The 19371-nt window shown below is 39.2% G+C and overlaps 1 pseudogene; it reads left to right on the top strand.

Moving 5' to 3' along the window:
* LOC110686863 overlaps positions 1-18938 on the top strand; it is a 66857-nt pseudogene extending 47919 nt beyond the window's left edge.
* Positions 18939-19371: the final 433 nt, after the last annotated feature.

Below are 19371 nucleotides of genomic sequence, written 5' to 3'. Positions count from 1 at the left end.
TAAATTTTTTATTCCTGTTGATTTTGTTGTTTTAGATATGGTAGAGGACACACAAATATCCATTATATTAGGTAGGCCTTTCCTCCACACTGCAGGAGCTATTATTGATGTGAAAAATGGTAAACTAACCCTTTCTGTAGGTGACGATAATGTTACCTTTAATTTAGGGAAGGTTTTGAAAGGGCCTATGTTAGAGAAAAATTGTTGTTATATTGATACAATTGATATAATAGACGAAATTTTGGTTGATAGCTTGCCACAGGTTCTTGCGAAGGATCCCTTGGAGGAAGTTCTCTGCGGGAATTTATCTAGCGACAATGCAAGCATTTGGGGTAATGAGGTACAAAGTATTGAAAAGGCTCTTTCCTTAGAAGAGTTATGCCCCAAGGAGACAATGAAGGTAGTAAATTTAGTTCAGGAATCAAAACCTGCAGAGGTCAAGAAACCTGAGCTAAAACCTCTCCCTTCTCATTTAAAATATGTTTTTCTAGATGAGCAAGAACTACACCCCGTGATCATCAGTACTGCACTCACTGACCTACAATCTCCCCAACTTCTAGGGGTCCTCAAAACCCATAAGAAGGCTATAGGGTACAGTATTGATGATCTCAAGGGTATTAGCCCTGATTTTTGCATGCACAGGATTCTTCTAGAGGACAATTTCAAGCCCTGCATTCAACCCCAACGAAGATTAAATCCAAACATGCATGAAGTAGTCAAGAAAGAGGTGATGAAATTACTTGATGCAGGTATCATCTATCCTATTTCTGACTCCAAGTGGGTAAGTCCTGTGCAGGTAGTACCGAAGAAGGGTGGGATGACTGTGATAACTAATGATAAAAATGAATTAATTCCCACTAGAACTGTAACAAGCTGACGTATGTGCATAGACTATCGTAGACTAAATATTGCCACTAAAAAGGATCACTTCCCCCTCCCCTTTATTGATCAAATGCTTGAGAGGTTAGTTAATCACAAATTCTTTTGCTATTTGGACGGGTATTCAGGATTTTTCCAAATTCCGATTCACCCTGAAGATCAGGAAAAGACCACCTTTACATGCCCTTATGGCACTTTTGCATATCGTAGAATGCCCTTTGGTTTATGTAATGCACCTGCTACCTTGCAACGTTGCATGATTAGCATTTTTTCTGATTTCATAGAGTCTATTATGGAGGTCTTTATGGATGATTTTAGCGTATATGGTTCTTCATTTGATTCATGCTTAATTAATCTCGCTAAAATTTTGAAAAGATGTGAAGAGTGCAACTTAGTACTTAATTGGGAGAAATGTCACTTTATGGTGACAGAGGGAGTAGTCCTTGGCCATATTATATCTGATAAGGGCATACAAGTAGACAAAGCTAAAATATCAGTGATTGAGCAATTACCTCCCCCAGTCAATGTTAAGGGAGTTAGAAGCTTCTTGGGTCATGCGGGGTTTTATCGCCGTTATATCAAAGATTTTTCTAAAATTGCTAAACCCCTGACACAGCTTTTGCTCAAGGATGCCCCATTTATTTTTACTGACGAGTGTCTTGAGTCTTTTAACAGGATTAAGCAGGCCTTGATATCGGCACCCATCATATGTGCTCCCGATTGGAACCTTCCTTTCGAGATCATGTGTGATGCAAGTGACTTTGCACTAGGAGTCGTGCTCGGACAGAGGAAGGATAAGGTTTTGCATGCTATTTATTATGCTAGCAAAAACCTTAGATGAAGCCCAAGTCAACTATGCCACCACAGAAAAGGAGTTCCTTGCTGTTATTTATGCTTTAGAAAAATTTAGATCATATCTAGTTGGTTCTAAAGTCATTGTTTTTACTGATCATGCAGCATTGAAATACTTGATAGCCAAGGCGGAATCAAAGCCAAGGCTACTCCGTTGGGTTCTCTTGCTCCAAGATTTCAACATTGAAATAAAAGATAAAAAGGGAGCAGAGAACGTGGTGGCAGACCACTTGTCACGTATCAGGTATGATGAGGGTAAGGATTCTTTACCTATAGATGATTCTTTCCCTAATGACAACCTATATGCAGTTGTAGAGCATCACCCTTGGTACGCCGATTTTGATAATTATATAGTGGGTGGTACTCTACCTCCTTACTTGTCCTACCAACAGAAAAAGAAATTCCTTTATGATGTTAACATTATTTTTGGGATGACCCTTTTTTGTTTCGTGAGTGTGCAGATGGATTATTTCGCAGGTGTGTTCCCAAATGGGAGGTTCACGGCGTCCTTACCAGTTGTCATACTTCACCTTATGGTGGACATCATGGCCCCACTAAAACGGTGGCTAAAATTAATGAGTCAGGCTTCTTTTGGCCTACTATGTTTAAAGATGCTAACACTTTTGTGCAGGCTTGTGACTCTTGCCAGAGGACTGGCAACATTTCGCGGAGGCATGAGATGCCCCAAACTATGATTCTCGAAGTCGAAATATTTGATGTTTGGGGTATCGATTATATGGGACCGTTCCCATCTTCCAATGGGAATTGTTACATACTTGTAGCCGTAGATTATGTGTCCAAATGGGTAGAAGCCATAGCTTCACAGACAAATGATTCCAAGGAAGTCATTAAGCTCTTCAAGAAGATCATATTTCCCAGGTTTGGTGTTCCACGAGCTATTATTAGTGATGGGGGTACCCACTTCCATGAAAGACAATTGGATAACCTCCTCAAGAAGTATGGCGTATATCACAGAACAGGGCTTAGTTACCACCCCCAAACTAGTGGTCAAGTTGAGGTCTCTAATAGGGAAATCAAGGCGATCCTAGAAAAGGTAGTATCCAAGTCAAGGAAAGATTGGAGCATGAAGCTTGATGACACACTTTGGGCATACCGAACAGCATTTAAGACACCGATCGGTACTTCACCTTATAGATTGGTCTATGGTAAGGCATGTCATCAACCCGTAGAATTGGAGTACAAAGCTTTTTGGGCGATCAAAGAGCTTAATATGGATTCTAAGGCCGCAGGTAAGAAGAGACTCCTCCAACTCAATGAGTTGGATGAGTTTAGATTGTCGGCATATGATAGTGCGCGGATCTACAAGGAGAAGACCAAGAAGTGGCATGACAAGAGGATCCTACCAAGAGAGTTTGCACCGGGCGATAAGGTTCTTCTCTTTAATTCTAGATTGAATATTTTCCCAGGAAAGTTGAAGTCTAGATGGTCCGGTCCCTTCACTGTCACAAAGGTGAACAAATTTGGTTCGGTAGAGTTGGTGAATGACAAAGGTGAAGAATTCAAGGTGAATGGCCAAAGGTTGAAATTGTATCATGAAGGTGCTACCATTAGAGATGTGGAGGAGACTCTCCTAACTCCACTTCCAACATGAGCTTCAAGGTGGTGAGAAGGTTGTGCGGGACCTAGATAAACCAGCGCTTTGCGGGAGGCAACCCGTATTTCATGCTTTCTAGGCTAGTTTTCCTTTTCCTTAATTTTTCTTTTTTTATTTTTATATTTTTTTTAGAGAGGCATGAAGAGTGATATTTCACCAATTGTAAGTGTTGTTGTACAGGTATGAATTTGACAGGTATAAAGACTTAGAAATTTTTTGAAGAAGAAACAAAATCGGGGAATAAGGCTCTATCGGGCCCGATCGGGCGAGCCGCGCAAGCTACCCTGAATTCAGCAGCAATTTCGCCTAATCGGGCGCAAAAGCGAGCTAAAAATCGGAACTAAATTCGCCCGATCGGGCGAAACAACCCGATCGGGCGCGCAAGCACAGTTGGATTTAGGAGCAATTTTCGCCCGATCAGGCGAAGCTTGCCCGATCGGGCAATTTTTTTGGAAAATCGAGTAAAAGAAAAAGATATGTCTGGCAAAGCTCGCCCGATCGGGTGAGCGAAGGGCGAATATTTCGTTCGCGTTCGCGCCCGATCGGGCAAAGCTCGCCCGATCGGGCGCGCAACCTGAGAATTGGAATTCTGCACTTTCGCCCGATCGGGCGAGGCTCGCCCGATCGTGCGCGCCTTCAGGCCGTCCCCCCTTTATTCAGCAATTTTCTCCTTATTTCATCTTCTTCATTCACTTTCTCTCTCTAAAACCTCCATTTTTAAACCTTAAGCTTACACTTCAATCCAAGATCTTCCCTAATTCTTCCATCCAAAATAAAAAATTCTTACATATTCCATCTCCCCTCACCTTCCTCTACAATCTATACTAATTTTCCCCAATTTTCTATCAACTTTTCTCAAACCCTAAGAGAGAGAATCCTCAATTTTTCCACCATTTTCAAAGACTATGGCCTCTAAGCGTTCAAGGAATCAAAGGGGTGAGAGCTCAAGTGCACCACAACCGACAACCAACCCGGACCTTCAAATTCCGGGATGGGAGGAGGTTGTAATCACCTCGGAGGAGCAACGGGTTCGGATGATCAACCTCATTGATCGTCAGGTAATTTCTACCCGTTTCATTCATCATCCTACATTAGCTAGGCTAGGTCTTGATAAATACATAGAAAAATTGTTTAAGGGCATAGGCTTGAGTGGTTTTTTTCAAATGTGCCACGATACTTATGATTATTTAACATTGGAATTTATCTCAAGTTTTAATGTTATTAAAATGAATGCACTTATCACTCATGTACAATTTCGATTGTTGAACAACGATGTGAGACTAACTTTAAAAGAATTTGGAAAGTTGTTTGACTTAAAATCGAACAAGCCAATTGAACCCTCTCAAGACCACACCGCCGTGGTATATAAGAGGTTAACCGGGGAGGATTTAGTGAACCTCCAACATTCCAAAGGGACGTGGATTCAACATCCCGTCCCCAAACTTTGGCAAATATTTGTCGGCCTTACCATTTTTGGGAGGCATGAACCGGAAAATGTTCGGAGGGATGAATTGGAACTTTTGGCATCTTACATCATTCCCACTGCTGAAAAATTAAACATACCCCATAGGATAGCCAACCATTTCCAAAGGGCGGCCAATGCGGCCGAGGCTAGTAGGTCTAGAGCGCCTATTTACGTTGGGGGGTAGTGACCCATATAGCTAGGAAACACTTAGGTTGGAACCCCGATGGCCATAGGAAAGTTGTGGGATCAAACCTAATGGACCTACCCTATTTCGGGAGCTTGAATTGGGTACAACCGGTGGGGAGTGATACTTGGTGGATTGTCCACCGACAATCGGGTAGGAGGGACCAAGCCTTTACCTTACCCAACCCCGCCTTGACCAAATTTGAGAGGGGGAAGCCCTCTTATACTTTAGAGTTAGATGGTCAAGGTGAGGTTCAACCACCTCACCCCTCACCACAACCTCACCAATCCCCCATTCACCACTCACCCGGTGTTCTTTCACCTTCGAAATTCTCTTCCTTTTCTCTCTTTATTTGCTTTCCAGTATAGTTTTTATTTGCTTTCCTAGTGTAGTTTTTTATTTCTTTCTTATATTTGAAAAATACAAAAAAATTGAAAAAATAAAATTCAAAAATACGTTCCAATGAATTGTAAATCATACTTCCCTGTGCCCCATACTTGAGAAAATTGTTTTGATTCTTGGTATTTGATGATGAATATTGTGGATTTTTTGGTCATGATTTGAAGTCTAATTGTTTGGATTCCTAAACATGCATCAATTTTGTCCAACTACTTGTGAATATAGTGCTTGACTAGTTGATTTGATTAGGAAATGTGTGATAGTTCCATAATTCCTGGTATGTCAATGAATTTGAGTATTGATTTGCAACTATGAGTAGTGTTTCATGACTTTTTATTATGCACGTGAGGAGGACGAAGGCATTCGTTCTTTTAGGTAGCCTTCAGAGTATTTAGATACATTTGTTCCCTTCTTGTCACCCATGTTGTTGCTTGTGCCCTTTTATTGTTTATAGCCACATTACATGCCTTAATTGCCCCATTGGTTACTGGTCCCAAGCTTGGCTTGGGGGAGCTATTAGTGAGTGAGGTGAGGGAGTTTGTAGTGTGCACTTTATTTGCACAATTTGGGTGGGTTTTGAGAAGTAATTTGTTCTTGATCATATTTTTGTTTTTATGAGTTTGAAAGTTGTAAATATTTGAGAAAAATAAAAGTGTGATACAAAAAAAAAGAAGTTCAAAGAAAAAAGTGAGAAATTTGAGAAAAAAAGGAAAGTGAACTTCTAAGAAAAAAATGTTTGATGTTCAAATGTTCTAAGTGAAGGTTAATCAAGAGAAAAGAAAAAAAAAGGTTGAGTTTCAATGTAAATATTTCAAGTTATGAGTTAAAGGGTTTGTTTTTCACTCAAGTTCTACATTATCATATTTTTATGAAGTGAAATTGTGAGTGTTGGGATTGTTTTTATTGTTTGGAGTATATATTTGGTGGTTTGTTGTTGGATTTGGTTATGTTGGAGATGTGTATGATCATTATTTTTTATCATGGATTTATTAGGATTTGGCTCCCTTAATGAATAGCTTTTCTCTCACATAATCCCAAATTTATCCTACCTTTACCCTAGCCTTACATTACAAGCTTAAAAGACCTTCCGACCTTGTGCATAGAAGTTATGTAAATGTGAAAGTGTTGCTTTTCAATGCAAGTTATGACTTGGCATATTTCGAGTCGACTAGTAGGATGAGCGTTCAACGTTTTTATACACACGAGAGTGTTAGTTGGGTGGGCATTGTTCACACTAAAGGGGTTGGGTGGAGAGCGATCGAGTACATTCTTTACTCGCCACATAAATGAGAGTCGAGTGTGTGAGCACTAGTCTTGAATTCTATATGCTCTTGTGGTTTTCTCTACTTGACAATTGTTGGGGAGGAAGGGTGATTAGATGAATAAGATTGATTGATGTTGAAGCATGTTCATTTAATTTTACCTTGAATCGTTGGTTTTTTATTTGTTTATTGGGGTGAAGTATGTTTTATATGTTCATTGATGAGCTCTTTGCTTAGGGACAAGCAAAGGTTTGGCTTGGGGGAGTTTGATATGTCTATTTTATATAGTGTTTTACCCCTGTCCCGTGGTCATTATTAGTAGTGTTTTTGGCTCTTTCGGGCCACTTTTATTACTAATTTGTGTGTTCTAGTGTTTTCGTAGTTTTAGTTATGTTTTACAGGAAATTGCGCTGTTGGAGCATTTTCCCGGGCATTATTGGATCGACTACGGAAGCTAGAAGGACACGACCACTTTTGGAGCCTAAGATCGGTGAGAGCCGGTGACTAAGGGCTCGGTTATTTGGATCAAGAGGCAATTAGACCATGTATTCAAGACCCGAGAGGAAATATGGATTGGGCCGAGAAATCTAGCCCAATCGAAGTCCAAGCCTTGAAGATGAAGGCCGGGCCCGATCGGGCAAGCATACGCCCGATCGGGCGGATGCGCGCATGACTGCTATCAAGGAAAGGCGCGCCCGATCGGGTGAGCGTAGGCTCGATCGGGCGCGGCACATTAGACTGGGCGTTGTAAAAAAGGCGGGCCCGATCGGGCGCCCCTTCGCCCGAACGGGCGCGTGTTTTTCCTAGTGTCTTATTAAGTTTAGTTAATTCTTGTTTTAGGAGAAGTATATATACGTTTTGTACGGATTATTTACTTACCTTCTTTCTCTTAGACTTTCTCTCTCTACTTAGTATTTTTCTCTCTCTTAAATTCTCTCTAACTCTTGTTCTTAATTCCTTCATTAATTCCAGATTTAGTTTGGTACAATTTCTTCCCTTTTTAATTTCAGCTATTGTAATTGTTTTCTTGATTATGTTCTTATTTATTTATTTGATTAGTTTAGTTATGATGATTAGTGAGTAGTTTAATTCTAGGGTTTATGGGGATTCATAATTAATATGAAGGGATAGTTTGTTATTATTGATTGTTGATATTGCATGATAATTTCCTATTGAATTGTTTTAGTTCTTTGCAATTAGATTATGAATCGAGCAGATGTAATTTGATTTTGAATGTTTAGCAATATTGAATTAATGAATCGAGTTGATGTTGATTTAATATTAAAGGCTATTTTTAATAGGAACTTAGTTCTAATAAATTGCGAGAGCCTGTTAGATCTATGTTGGTTAATAAATTGCGAGAGCCTGTTAATCATGTTATCTATGCATTGTTAATTATTAATTACTTCGTTCTATCCCGGAATATTAATTATTGGTGAACCTGTGACCCTAGGCCTTCTTATTATTGTTTCTTTTCCCCTCAAACTCATTCTTCGTAGTATAGAATTCACACTATAAACATTGGTTACTTAGATAATTTAGAATATAATAATTAATTAGAACTAAAAAGACTTGTTTCCCTGTGGAGTTCGACCCTACTTCCCTATCTACCTTAGTTAGTGATTTAGGTAATTATTTTTGATTAGGGGATACGACTTTACCCTGTCACATGGTAGGCCTCAAAACAACTTTGGCATTGGGAGTAAAGAAATTGCGAATATTCGGAGACTCTTCCTTGATCATCAATCAAGTATCTAAAAGATGGAAAGTAAGGAGTGAAAGTTTAGCGCCTTACCAAACCTATCTGGAGACTCTCACCAACTAGTTAGAAAAGGTAGAATACACCTATCTACCTAGAGAGGAGAATCAATTTGCTGATGCCTTGGAAAGACTAGCCTCAATGGTTAGGATTCCCACGGAAATCGAGCAAATGCCTCTAACCATAGATAAAATGCATAAACCGGCTTACATACAAGCCATAGAAGATGATGAAGTGGTCTAAGATGAAGAAGAAAAAGAAGAAGAACAAGAACCATGGTATACGGATATACTCAATTATGTCACCAAAGGAGAATATCCTCCTCATGATGACAAAAGAGAAAAACGAGCATTAAGACTCTTGGCTTCCCAATATGTGCTCATAGACGAGTTACACAAAAGGGTACCTAAGGGTCAAGCTCTCTTATGTGTAGACCAAAGAACTATGAGAATAGTCCATGAAGGCATTTGTGGAACTCATGTTAATGGCAAAATGCTAGTCCAAAAGATAATGCGAGAAGGATATTATTGGACTACCATGAATGGGGATTGTCATCGATATGTAAAAAGATGCCCTAAATGCCAAATATACGCTAACTTGCAATATGTTCCTCCATCTCTACTGTACACCTTCACTTCACCATGGCCATTATCTACATGGGAAATTGATATTATTGGTAAAATTACCCCCCCCCCCCGTGGGACAAGAGGTCACGAATACATTTAAGTAGCAATCGATTACTTCACAAAGTGGGTTGAAGCACAGTCATATGCTAAACTCACTGCAAAACATGTAACACTCTTTATCTAAAGGAATATTATTTGTCAATACGGTGTCCCACATAAGATGATAAGTGACAATGGAACTCACTTTCAAGCAAAATGTGAAGAATTGTTACAAAAATATGGTATTCAACACCATCATTCCTCTCCCTATAGACCTCAAGCAAACGAAGTAGTTGAGGTGGCTAACAAAAATCTAAAGACTATTATTGAGAAAATGACACAAATTTACAAGGATTGGCCTGACAAACTCCATTTCACACTTTGGGGTTATCGCACGTCAATTCGCACATCAATAGGAAATACGCCATTCTCCTTGGTTTATGGAATGGATGTCGTACAACCTGTAGAGCTAGAGATACCGTCTCTACGCATTGCAATAGAAACTAAACTCTATGAAGTCCAATGGACTAGAGCAAGATATGAGGAGCTAATTCTACTCGATGAAAAACGACTAAAAGCTCTACATCACACCCAATGCTATCAAACCCGTATGGCTAGGCACTTTAATAAGAAGGTCAACTAGGAGACTTGGTGTTAAAATCATTAAGGAAAAATGTTTTGGATCCAAGAGGCAAATTTAGGCCTAATTAGTCCGGACCATATATCGTCAAAACCATTCATTCAGGAGGTGCAGCAAAACTAACTGATATGGGTGGTAATGAGTTCTCAAACATGACGAACCTTGACCAACTAAAAAGTAATACCCATAATTACTTGAGTAGGAAACTCAAGAGAGCTATGTTTGGCCTGATTCCTTAAGAAAGGATACGTAGGCAACCCTTTACAGGGTGCGGCCACTTTAATTTTCACAAACCTCACTTCCCAGCAGCAATAAAAATTCGACGCCATAGCAGCGCCACAGAAAAGAGTCTGTCGCCAGACGACAGACTACAGCGTAAGGCGACAAGTCCTGTCACCCGACAATTGATAGCAACGCCTGGAGATAGATGAAAAATAGCGGCGCCGGTTTTTGGCGAATATCTGGGCAAATTTCGGTGTATTTCGGAAAATTTTTGACTTTCGCACTCGAGAAAATATCTGGAAAATAATTTAAGTTGTTTTCATTGCTTTAATAAAAATAAAAAAAGAAGTCAATTTAATTAAAAAAAGCTGAAATTGCATTAATAAAAGAAAGTAAAAATTACATTATTGATGGAATTTAAATAAAAGCTTAATAAAATAAATTGACTTAAAATTTAAACTAGTCTAATAAATTGGAAGTTAAGCAATGCTTCAATCTTTCTTCTCTTTCTTTGCCCTCTTCCAATTTTTATCTGCATCTTCTTCATCATCCATGACTTTAGCTAGTGGACATCCTTTAGAGGACCTATATTTAATTTTAGAGTAAATGGTTTCTCCTTTAGCTAGGACCCCATGTTTCTTTTCTACCCAAACCTTATTTTCTGAAGTGTCAGCTTTTCTTTTCTCTTTACCCTTAGTAGTGTCTTTCTTCTTAGGCATGACAGGTGCTTCAAATTCAACTTTTTCACCCAAATGTTCCTTAACAGGAATTACTTTGTCACCTAGACGATTCATCACATTGGTTCTACTCTGATTTTTTTTCATGTCCTGTGAAGGCTTATTAAGAAGCCAATTCTTCACATTGTGAGGCAAGGAAGGGGGAACCTTTTGGGAAATCACCTCCCATAAAGGCCTAGCGCTCCAATATGTGTCAAACTTCTCTCTTCTTGTGAAACAGGGAATTCATAGGGACGACGGAGATTCCCTGAAGGAATTGTTTGAAGTTGACTGTACTACCCTTTTACCTTGTAGGGATAATAAAAAGTCATCTTGGTTAAGCTTGGAAGACGACAGAAGGGTTGCTTGTTGACACCAACCATCTTCTTAATTTTCCACCATGGGACGACCCACTTGATAGCAAAGTTGCAAGAGGCAAAAACTTTATTCCACTCATCGCGACCCATCTTAGAGAAACGCTTCTTTCGCCTTACAAAGCAATTTGGAGTATATTTTTAAATGTTGTCAGGAGGACTAATTAATTCTAGTCCCTCCATTTTCCATATCTGCAAAACAATTCAATGCAAATAATTAGTATTACTATACAAAAATATGTTTCTGATTTCTATGATTAAAAATATTATTTTTCTACTTGTGATAAAATTGGAGAGCCCCGAAAGGGTGCATTTGGATTTTTCTTTAATTCTTCTAGACTAAGCATAGTCTCTCCAACAATTAATGACATTTGATTTCTTCCAGATTCAATTTGCTCCAATACAGATAATATGATTGCTTGACCCTCATTATTTCTACCACTAGTGAGAAGATATTGGTTAAGCATTCCAAAGAGAAAGCCCTTCTTCTATAAACATGAAAAGACTCAAAATATGGTCTATCAAAGTAGTGGCGTGAAAATTCTTTTAAATTAACTGCACTACCATCTACAATATTTGTTAGATCTATGTCTTTTAAATTAAAGAAGCTCTCAAAATATTTATAATAATATTCATTCACTCTAGGAATTACCGCAAGATCTAAAGAAGGGAAGCCTAGGATGGCACCAAATTCTTCCGTAAAGGGCTAATTTCATCACAACCTAGTTTAAAATAATGCGTATCTATATCCCAATATTCTAAGGTGGTATGAGTAAAATCTATGTCAAGATCTACCCCCCTTAATACCATAAATACCTCCCATGTAAAAAATTCGAGTTCTTTTCTCTCTTTAGCAGTTAAAGACCGACACCATTCACGAGTAAAATCACTAAAACTCTTAGTGACTAAATACATGATTATTTGTTGAGAAGCTAAGATTATAATTAATCTGATCGAATTATATAGAAAATCGGCAGATTGGGGGCGATTTATGTGCAAAATTGTTGCAATTCGACTCTGAAAGGATTCGGAGGCAGCTCACTGCACCGCCAGATGACAAGCCTGTCGCCTAGCAACAGAAGCAGCGCTCGGCGACAACGTGAAGCGCGTGGCGACACAGAACGTTGCAATGCCACCTCAGCATGCTATGCAAACCGCGTTTTTTTTACTATGATTCGAATTCGTACAATGACTTTACAATTTTGCCCTTTATTCAATTACCCCATACATATTAATTTAATATATTTTCCTTCTTTTTCTTTTTGTATTTATTCAAGCTTAATTAAATCTAGGCTTATTTTAAGTCTGATTTATGTTTCATTTTTTCTTTTCGGGGGAGAAAGTCGGATACCCTCCATTAATAATAAAAATGACGGAAATTTTTGCGCAAAATTAATCACAAAATTTTTGCACATACATATATCATATATGCACATAAAAATGAAAAATAAAATGCAAAGATAAAGCAGTCATAACAGATAATAGTCTGTATATACAAATATGTCTAATAAATGAGTCAGTCGGCAAAGTCCTACAAAAGTCAAAATAAAATAACAACACAGGTACAACTACAGTGCTGAAGGGCGCAGATGATGAGGGATGTTCATCATATCGAAGAACATCGTAGACCGATGAGTATGCTTCTAACCAGCTTTAGTCTCGCCAGGAGTCGGGAACCTCAACTCAGGACCAGTCCACCCAGGCTCACCCTGGTGCTGAATTAACAAAGGCTGAGGCTACGGAGGCTGCTGCGATGACGAGCCAACCTCGTACGTCACACCACCTACCGGAGGAGCCGATGTCGCGCCTCCTTGGCCCATTGGCCCAATCCGTGCACCCTCAGAGGAAGAACTCGAGCCCTCCACTGCCTCGGTCCGTGCAGCCTAAATCGGCCACCTCGGCCACCAAAAGTAATGCGGCGACTGATATGTTCATTTTATATAGTGTTTTACCCCCGTCCCTTGGTCGTTATTAGTAGTTTTTTTGGCTCTTTCGGGCCACTTTTATTAATAATTTGTGTGTTCTAGTATTTTCGTAGTTTTAGTCGTATTTTACAGGAAATTGCACTCTTGGAGCATTTTCCCGGGCTTTATGGATCAACTACGGAAGCTAGAAGGACGTGACCACTTTTGGAGCCCAGGATCGGTGAGAGCCGGTGATTAAGGGCTTGGTAATTGGGATCCCGAGGCATTTGGACCAAATACTAAGACCCGAGGAGGAAATCCGGATTGGGCCGAGAAATCAAGCCCAATCGAAGTCCAAGCTCAAGGAGAAGCAACCGCCCGATCGGGCTACCTCTAGTACGATCGGGCACGGCAAGGCTTGTTGCTGAGCGCGCTAAGGCGCGCCCGATCGTGCGAGCCTCTAGCATGATCGGGCGACGCTGCTTGGGAAGAACGCGGAGAAAAAGGCGCGCCCGATCGGGCGCGCGTTTTTAGAAAACCTGTTTAAGTTAGTTTTAATTTTTGTTTTGGGAGACGTTTAAGTACGATTTTGTACGGAATTTTTAGCTTACCTTCCTTCTTAGACTTTCTCTCTCTACTTAGTATATTTCTCTCTCAACTTTTGTTCTTAATTATTTCATTAATTCCAGATTTCTTTTTGGTAACAATTTCTTCTCTTTTAATTTCAGCTATTTTACATGCTTCTTTGATTATTCTTTTATTTGATTATTTTATTAGTTTAGTTATGATGATGCGTGAGTAGTTTCATTCTAGGGTTTATGGGGATCCATAATTAATATGAAGGGATAGTTTGTTAATATTGATTATTGATATTGCATGATAATTTCTTATTGAATTCTTTTAATTCTTTACAATTAGATTATGAATCGAGAAGATGTAATTTGATTGTTAATGTTTAGCTATATTTAATTCATGAATTGAGCAGATGTTAATTTAATATCAAAGGCTTTTTTCAATAAGAACTTAGATCTAGTAAATTGCGAGAGCCTGTTAGATCTATGTTGATTAATAAATTGCGAGAGCCTGTCAATCATGTTATTTTTGCATTGTTAATTTTAATTACTTCGTTCTATCCCGGAATATTAATTGTTGGTGAACCTGTGACCCTAGGCTTCCTTATTATTGTTTCTTTTCTCCATAAACTTATTCTTCGTAGTATAGAATTTATTCCCTAAAATATTGGTTACTTAGATAATTTAGGCTATAATAATTAATTAGGAGTGAAAAGATCTGTTTCCCTATGGAGTTCGACCCTACTTCTCTATCTACTTTAGTTAGAGGACTTAGGTATTTACTTTTGATTAGGGGATACGACTTTACCCTGTCAAAATTTGGCGCCGTTGCCGGGGAAACGGTTTTATTTTTGTTTTCTGATTTTATATTTGTAGTCTAGATTATCCCCTTTTTGCCTCAGAGAACATTAGTTCTTTGAGGTAATTTTCATATTTGTCTTTAGTTCTTTGTTTATGCCCAGGTGTTCCAAATCAGGTTACATCTCTTTTAACCCTGAGATCGACCGTTCTTTTCATAGGCAAAGGAAACTCTAAAGAAAAATTCTGGCGGGTTCTGCGGAGGACAACGATCGAAGAGATCCTCCACCTGATTCTAGTGACAGAGATATTCCTTCAGATTCAGAATCAGAGATGACGGCTCAGAAGAAACTCAGTGACTACTCGCAACCGAAGCTCACAGATTTCCCGCACCTTACTCCCACTCCGGCTCTAGATGGAGTTCAATTTGAGATCAAGCCCCAATTTATCACTATGATAGAGAGGAAGCAGTTCAGCGGAGCTAAGGGTGAAGATCCTAATCTTCAAATCGCAGATTTCTGCCAATATTGTAACACCACTAGACAAGCCGGAGTCACGCAAGACCAAATCAGGGAGATTCTTTTTCCTTTTTCATTATGTGGCAAAGCTAAATTATGGTTTAATGGTTTGAATAGAACTGCACTTGATATTACTGACTGGGAAACTCTTGCTTTGAATTTCTATGATAAATATTATCCTGTAGAGAGAACAGCGGTGCTAGGGAGTGCTATTCAGAACTTCGCTCTCAAGAGGCCGACGAAACGTTATATGAGGCTTGGGAGAGGTTCAAGGATTCACAGAGTGAGTGCCCCCACCACAATCTAGCACAATGGCAATTGATCCAAGCATTTTATAATGGACTTGGAAATTCTTCTAGATCAGTGCTAGATTCGGCAGCTATTGGGAGGTTTATGAATTTAAATGTGGATGATGCAGGACAGGTTATCAAAGACATGGCAATACATAATTCCCAATATGGGAATCCGAGAGGGTTTGCAAATAAAAGAAAATATAGTGTCGATTCCGTATCCTTTTTGCAAGCTCAATTAACATCTATTTGTCAAAAATTAGATAATTTTACTGCTGCTCCTAACTCTGTAGCTAATGTTTCTGTTGTTGCTAACCATGAAGCTTTTTGTGAAAATTGTGGAATTGTAGGTCATTGGGAGCAAGATTGTAGGAGCTCTATGGAACAAGTTAATTCCTTTCAAACCTATAGGCAGAATAACCCCTATTCCGATTCCTACAATGCCGGTTATAAAAATCATCCTTATCTTTCGTACCGGAGCACCAATGTACAAAATCCTCCACCTCCACAACAACCACAGCAGCAAACCCACCATAGCAAAAATATTATCATCCTAATTCCGACCAGAAAAGCCAAGCATCACCCTGATCATCTTCCGACCCTGCCATGACAGAAATTAGAGCAATGCTTGCTAACATGCAAAAGCATATGGAGAGTAGAGATGCGCAAATTGATTCCATCCTAGCCCATAATAAAATCATGGACAATCAAATTGCACAACTTTCATCTACCCTACAATCCCGTCAGCAGGGAGCTCTACCATCACAACCTATCCACCCTACAGATCATGCCAATGCAATCACTCTACGGAGTGGTTCACATTATGATGGACCTCCTATGCCAAAGGAAGATAGACCAGTTCCTGATCTAGATTCCCCTATACCAAACGGTAATCCTGCTAGCCCTGCAAGGCTACAAACAGATACTAACCCAACTAATGTTTCTGTGCAGGGTAAATTGCAGGATAAGGGAGGAGATGTGCAGAGCCCATTTATCAAGCTTCCATTCCCTAACAGACATCTAAAGAGTAAGCTTGATAAACAATTCGGTAAGTTTTTAGAGGTGGTGAAAAACCTGCAGGTAACAGTTCCTTTTACTGACTTAATCATTCAAGTTATGCTAAATTTATGAAAGACATTCTGACTAGGAAAAGGGCCTTTAATGAAGTAGAAACTGTAGCTTTCACAAAGGAGTGTAGCGCTTTATTGTAAAACAAACCCCCTCCTAAATTAAAGGACCCCGGTAGTTTTTCTATCCCTTGTCACATTGGGAATGTTTTTATTGATAAAGCTTTGTGCGATTTGGGTGCTAGTGTCAGTGTCATGTCATCGTCTGTCTGCGCTAAACTTAAAATGGGAGAATTAAAAGTTACTAATATAACTGTGCAAATGGTAGATCGTTCGGTAAAATACCCCTTAGGTATTTTAAAGGACGTACCTGTCAGAGTTGGTAAATTTTTTATTCCTGTTGATTTTGTTGTTTTAGACATGGTAGATGACACACAAATACCCATTATATTAGGCAAGCCTTTCCTCCATACTGCAGGAGCGATTATTGATGTAAAAAATGGTAAACTAACCCTTTCTGTAGGTGACGATAATGTTACTTTCAATTTAGGGAAGGTTTTGAAAGGGCCTATGCTAGAGGAAAATTGTTGCTACATTGATATAATTGATGTAATGGACGATATTTGTGATGATAGCTTGCCACAGATTCTTGCGAAGGATCCCTTAGAGGAAGTTCTTTGCGGGAATTTATCTAGCGACAATGCAAGCATTTGGGGTAATGAGGTACAGGATATTGAAAAGGCTTTTTCCTTAAAAGAGTTAAGCTACGAGGAAACAATGAAGGTAGTAAATTTAGTTCAGGAATCAAAACCTGCAGAGGTCAAGAAATTTGAACTAAAACCTCTCCCTTCTCATTTAAAATATGTTTTTCTAGATGAGCAGGAACTACACCCCGTGATCATCAGTACTGCACTCACTGACCTACAATCTCCCCAACTTCTAGGGGTCCTCAAAACCCATAAGAAGGCTATAGGGTACAGTATTGATGATCTCAAGGGTATTAGCCCTGATTTTTGCATGCACAGGATTCTTCTAGAGGACAATTACAAGCCCTACATTCAACCCCAACGAAGATTAAATCCCAACATGCAGGAAGTAGTCAAGAAGGAGGTGATGAAATTACTTGATGCAGGTATTATCTATCCTATTTCTAACTCCAAGTGGGTAAGTCCTGTGCAGGTAGTGCTAAAGAAAGGTGGGATGACTGTGATAACAAATGAAAAGAATGAATTAATTCCCACTAGAACTGTAACAGGGCGGCGTATGTGCATAGACTATCGTAGATTAAATATTGCCACTAAAAAAGGATCACTTCCCTCTTCCCTTTATTGATCAAATGCTTGAGAGGTTAGCCAATCATAAATTCTTTTGCTATTTTTACTCGGGATTTTTCCAAATTCCGATTCACCCTGAAGATCAGGAAAAGACTACTTTTACATGCCCTTATGACACTTTTGCATATCGTAGAATGCCCTTTGGTTTATGTAATGCACCCGCTACCTTTCAACGTTGTATGATGAACATTTTTTCTAATTTCATAAAGTCTATTATGGAGGTCTTTATGGATGATTTTAGCGTATATGGTTCTTCATTTGATTCATGCTTAATTAATCTCGCTAAAATTTTGAAAAGATGTGAAGAGTGCAACTTAGTCCTTAATTAGGAAAAATGTCACTTTATGGTGACAAAGGGAGTAGTCCTAGGTCATATTGTATCTGATAAAGGCATACAAGTAGACAAGGCTAAAATATCAGTGATTGAGCAATTACCTCCCCCAGTTAATGTTAAGGGAGTTAGAAGTTTCTAGGGTCATGCGGGGTTTTATCGCCGCTTTATCAAAGATTTTTCTAAAATTGCTAAACCACTGACACAACTTTTGCTCAAGGATGCCCCATTTATTTTTACTGACGAGTGTCTTCAGGCTTTCAACAGGATTAAGCAGGCTTTGATATCGGCACCCATCATATGTGCTCCCTATTGGAACCTTCCTTTCAAGATCATGTGTGATGCAAGTGACTTCGCGCTAGGAGTCGTGCTCGGACAGAGGAAGGATAAGGTTTTTCATGCTATTTATTATGCTAGCAAAACTTTGGATGAAGCCCAAGTCAACTATGCCACTACGGAAAAGGAGTTTCTTGCTGTTATTTATGCTTTAGAAAAAATTAGATCATATCTTGTTGGTTCTAAATTTATTTTTTTTACTGATCATGCAGCATTAAAATATTTGATAGCTAAGGCGGAATCAAAGCCAAGGCTACTCCGGTGGGTTCTCTTGCTCCAAGATTTTAACATAGAAATAAAAGATAAAAGGGAACATAGAACGTAGTGGCAGACCACTTATCACGTATCAGGTATGATGAGGGCAAGGACTCTTTACCTATAGATGATTCTTTCCCTGATGACAACCTATATGCAGTTGTAGAGAAACACCCATGGTATGTGGATTTTGCTAATTATTTAGTGGGTGGTACTCTACCTCCTGACTTGTCCTACCAACAGAAAAAGAAATTCCTTTATGATGTTAAACATTATTTTTGGGATGATCCTTTTTTGTTTCGTGAGTGTGCAGATGGATTATTTTGCAGGTGTGTTCCCGAATGGGATGCTCATGGCGTTCTTACCGCCTTTCATACCTCACCTTATGGAGGACATCACGGCCCTAATAAAACGGTGGCTAAGATTAATGAGTCAGGCTTCTATTGGCCTACTATGTTCAGGGATGCTAACACTTTTGTGCAGGCTTGTGACTCTTTCTAGAGAACTGGTAACATTTCGCTGAGGCATGAGATGCCCCAAACCGGGATTCTTGAAGTAGAAATATTCTATATTTGGGGTATTGATTACATGGGGCCGTTCCCATCTTCCAATGGGAATTGCTACATGCTTCTAGCCGTCGATTATGTGTCTAAGTGGTTTGAGGCCATAGCTTCACCAACAAACGATGCCAAGGTAGTCACCAAGCTCTTCAAGAAGACCATATTTCCGAGGTTTGGCGTTCCACGGGCTATTATTAGTGATGGAGGTACCCACTTCCATGAAAGATATTTGGATAACCTCCTTAAGAAGTATGACGTATATCACAGAACCGGGCTTAGTTACCATCCTCAAACTAGTGGTCAAGTTGAGGTCTCTAATAGGGAAATCAAGGCAATCCTAGAAAAGGTAGTAGCCAAGTCAAGGAAAGATTGGA

This window comes from Chenopodium quinoa, unplaced genomic scaffold (assembly GCF_001683475.1).
Source record: "Chenopodium quinoa cultivar QQ74 unplaced genomic scaffold, ASM168347v1, whole genome shotgun sequence".
Lineage (NCBI taxonomy): Eukaryota > Viridiplantae > Streptophyta > Magnoliopsida > Caryophyllales > Amaranthaceae > Chenopodium > Chenopodium quinoa.
This window is presented reverse-complemented; position numbering and strand designations above follow the sequence as displayed.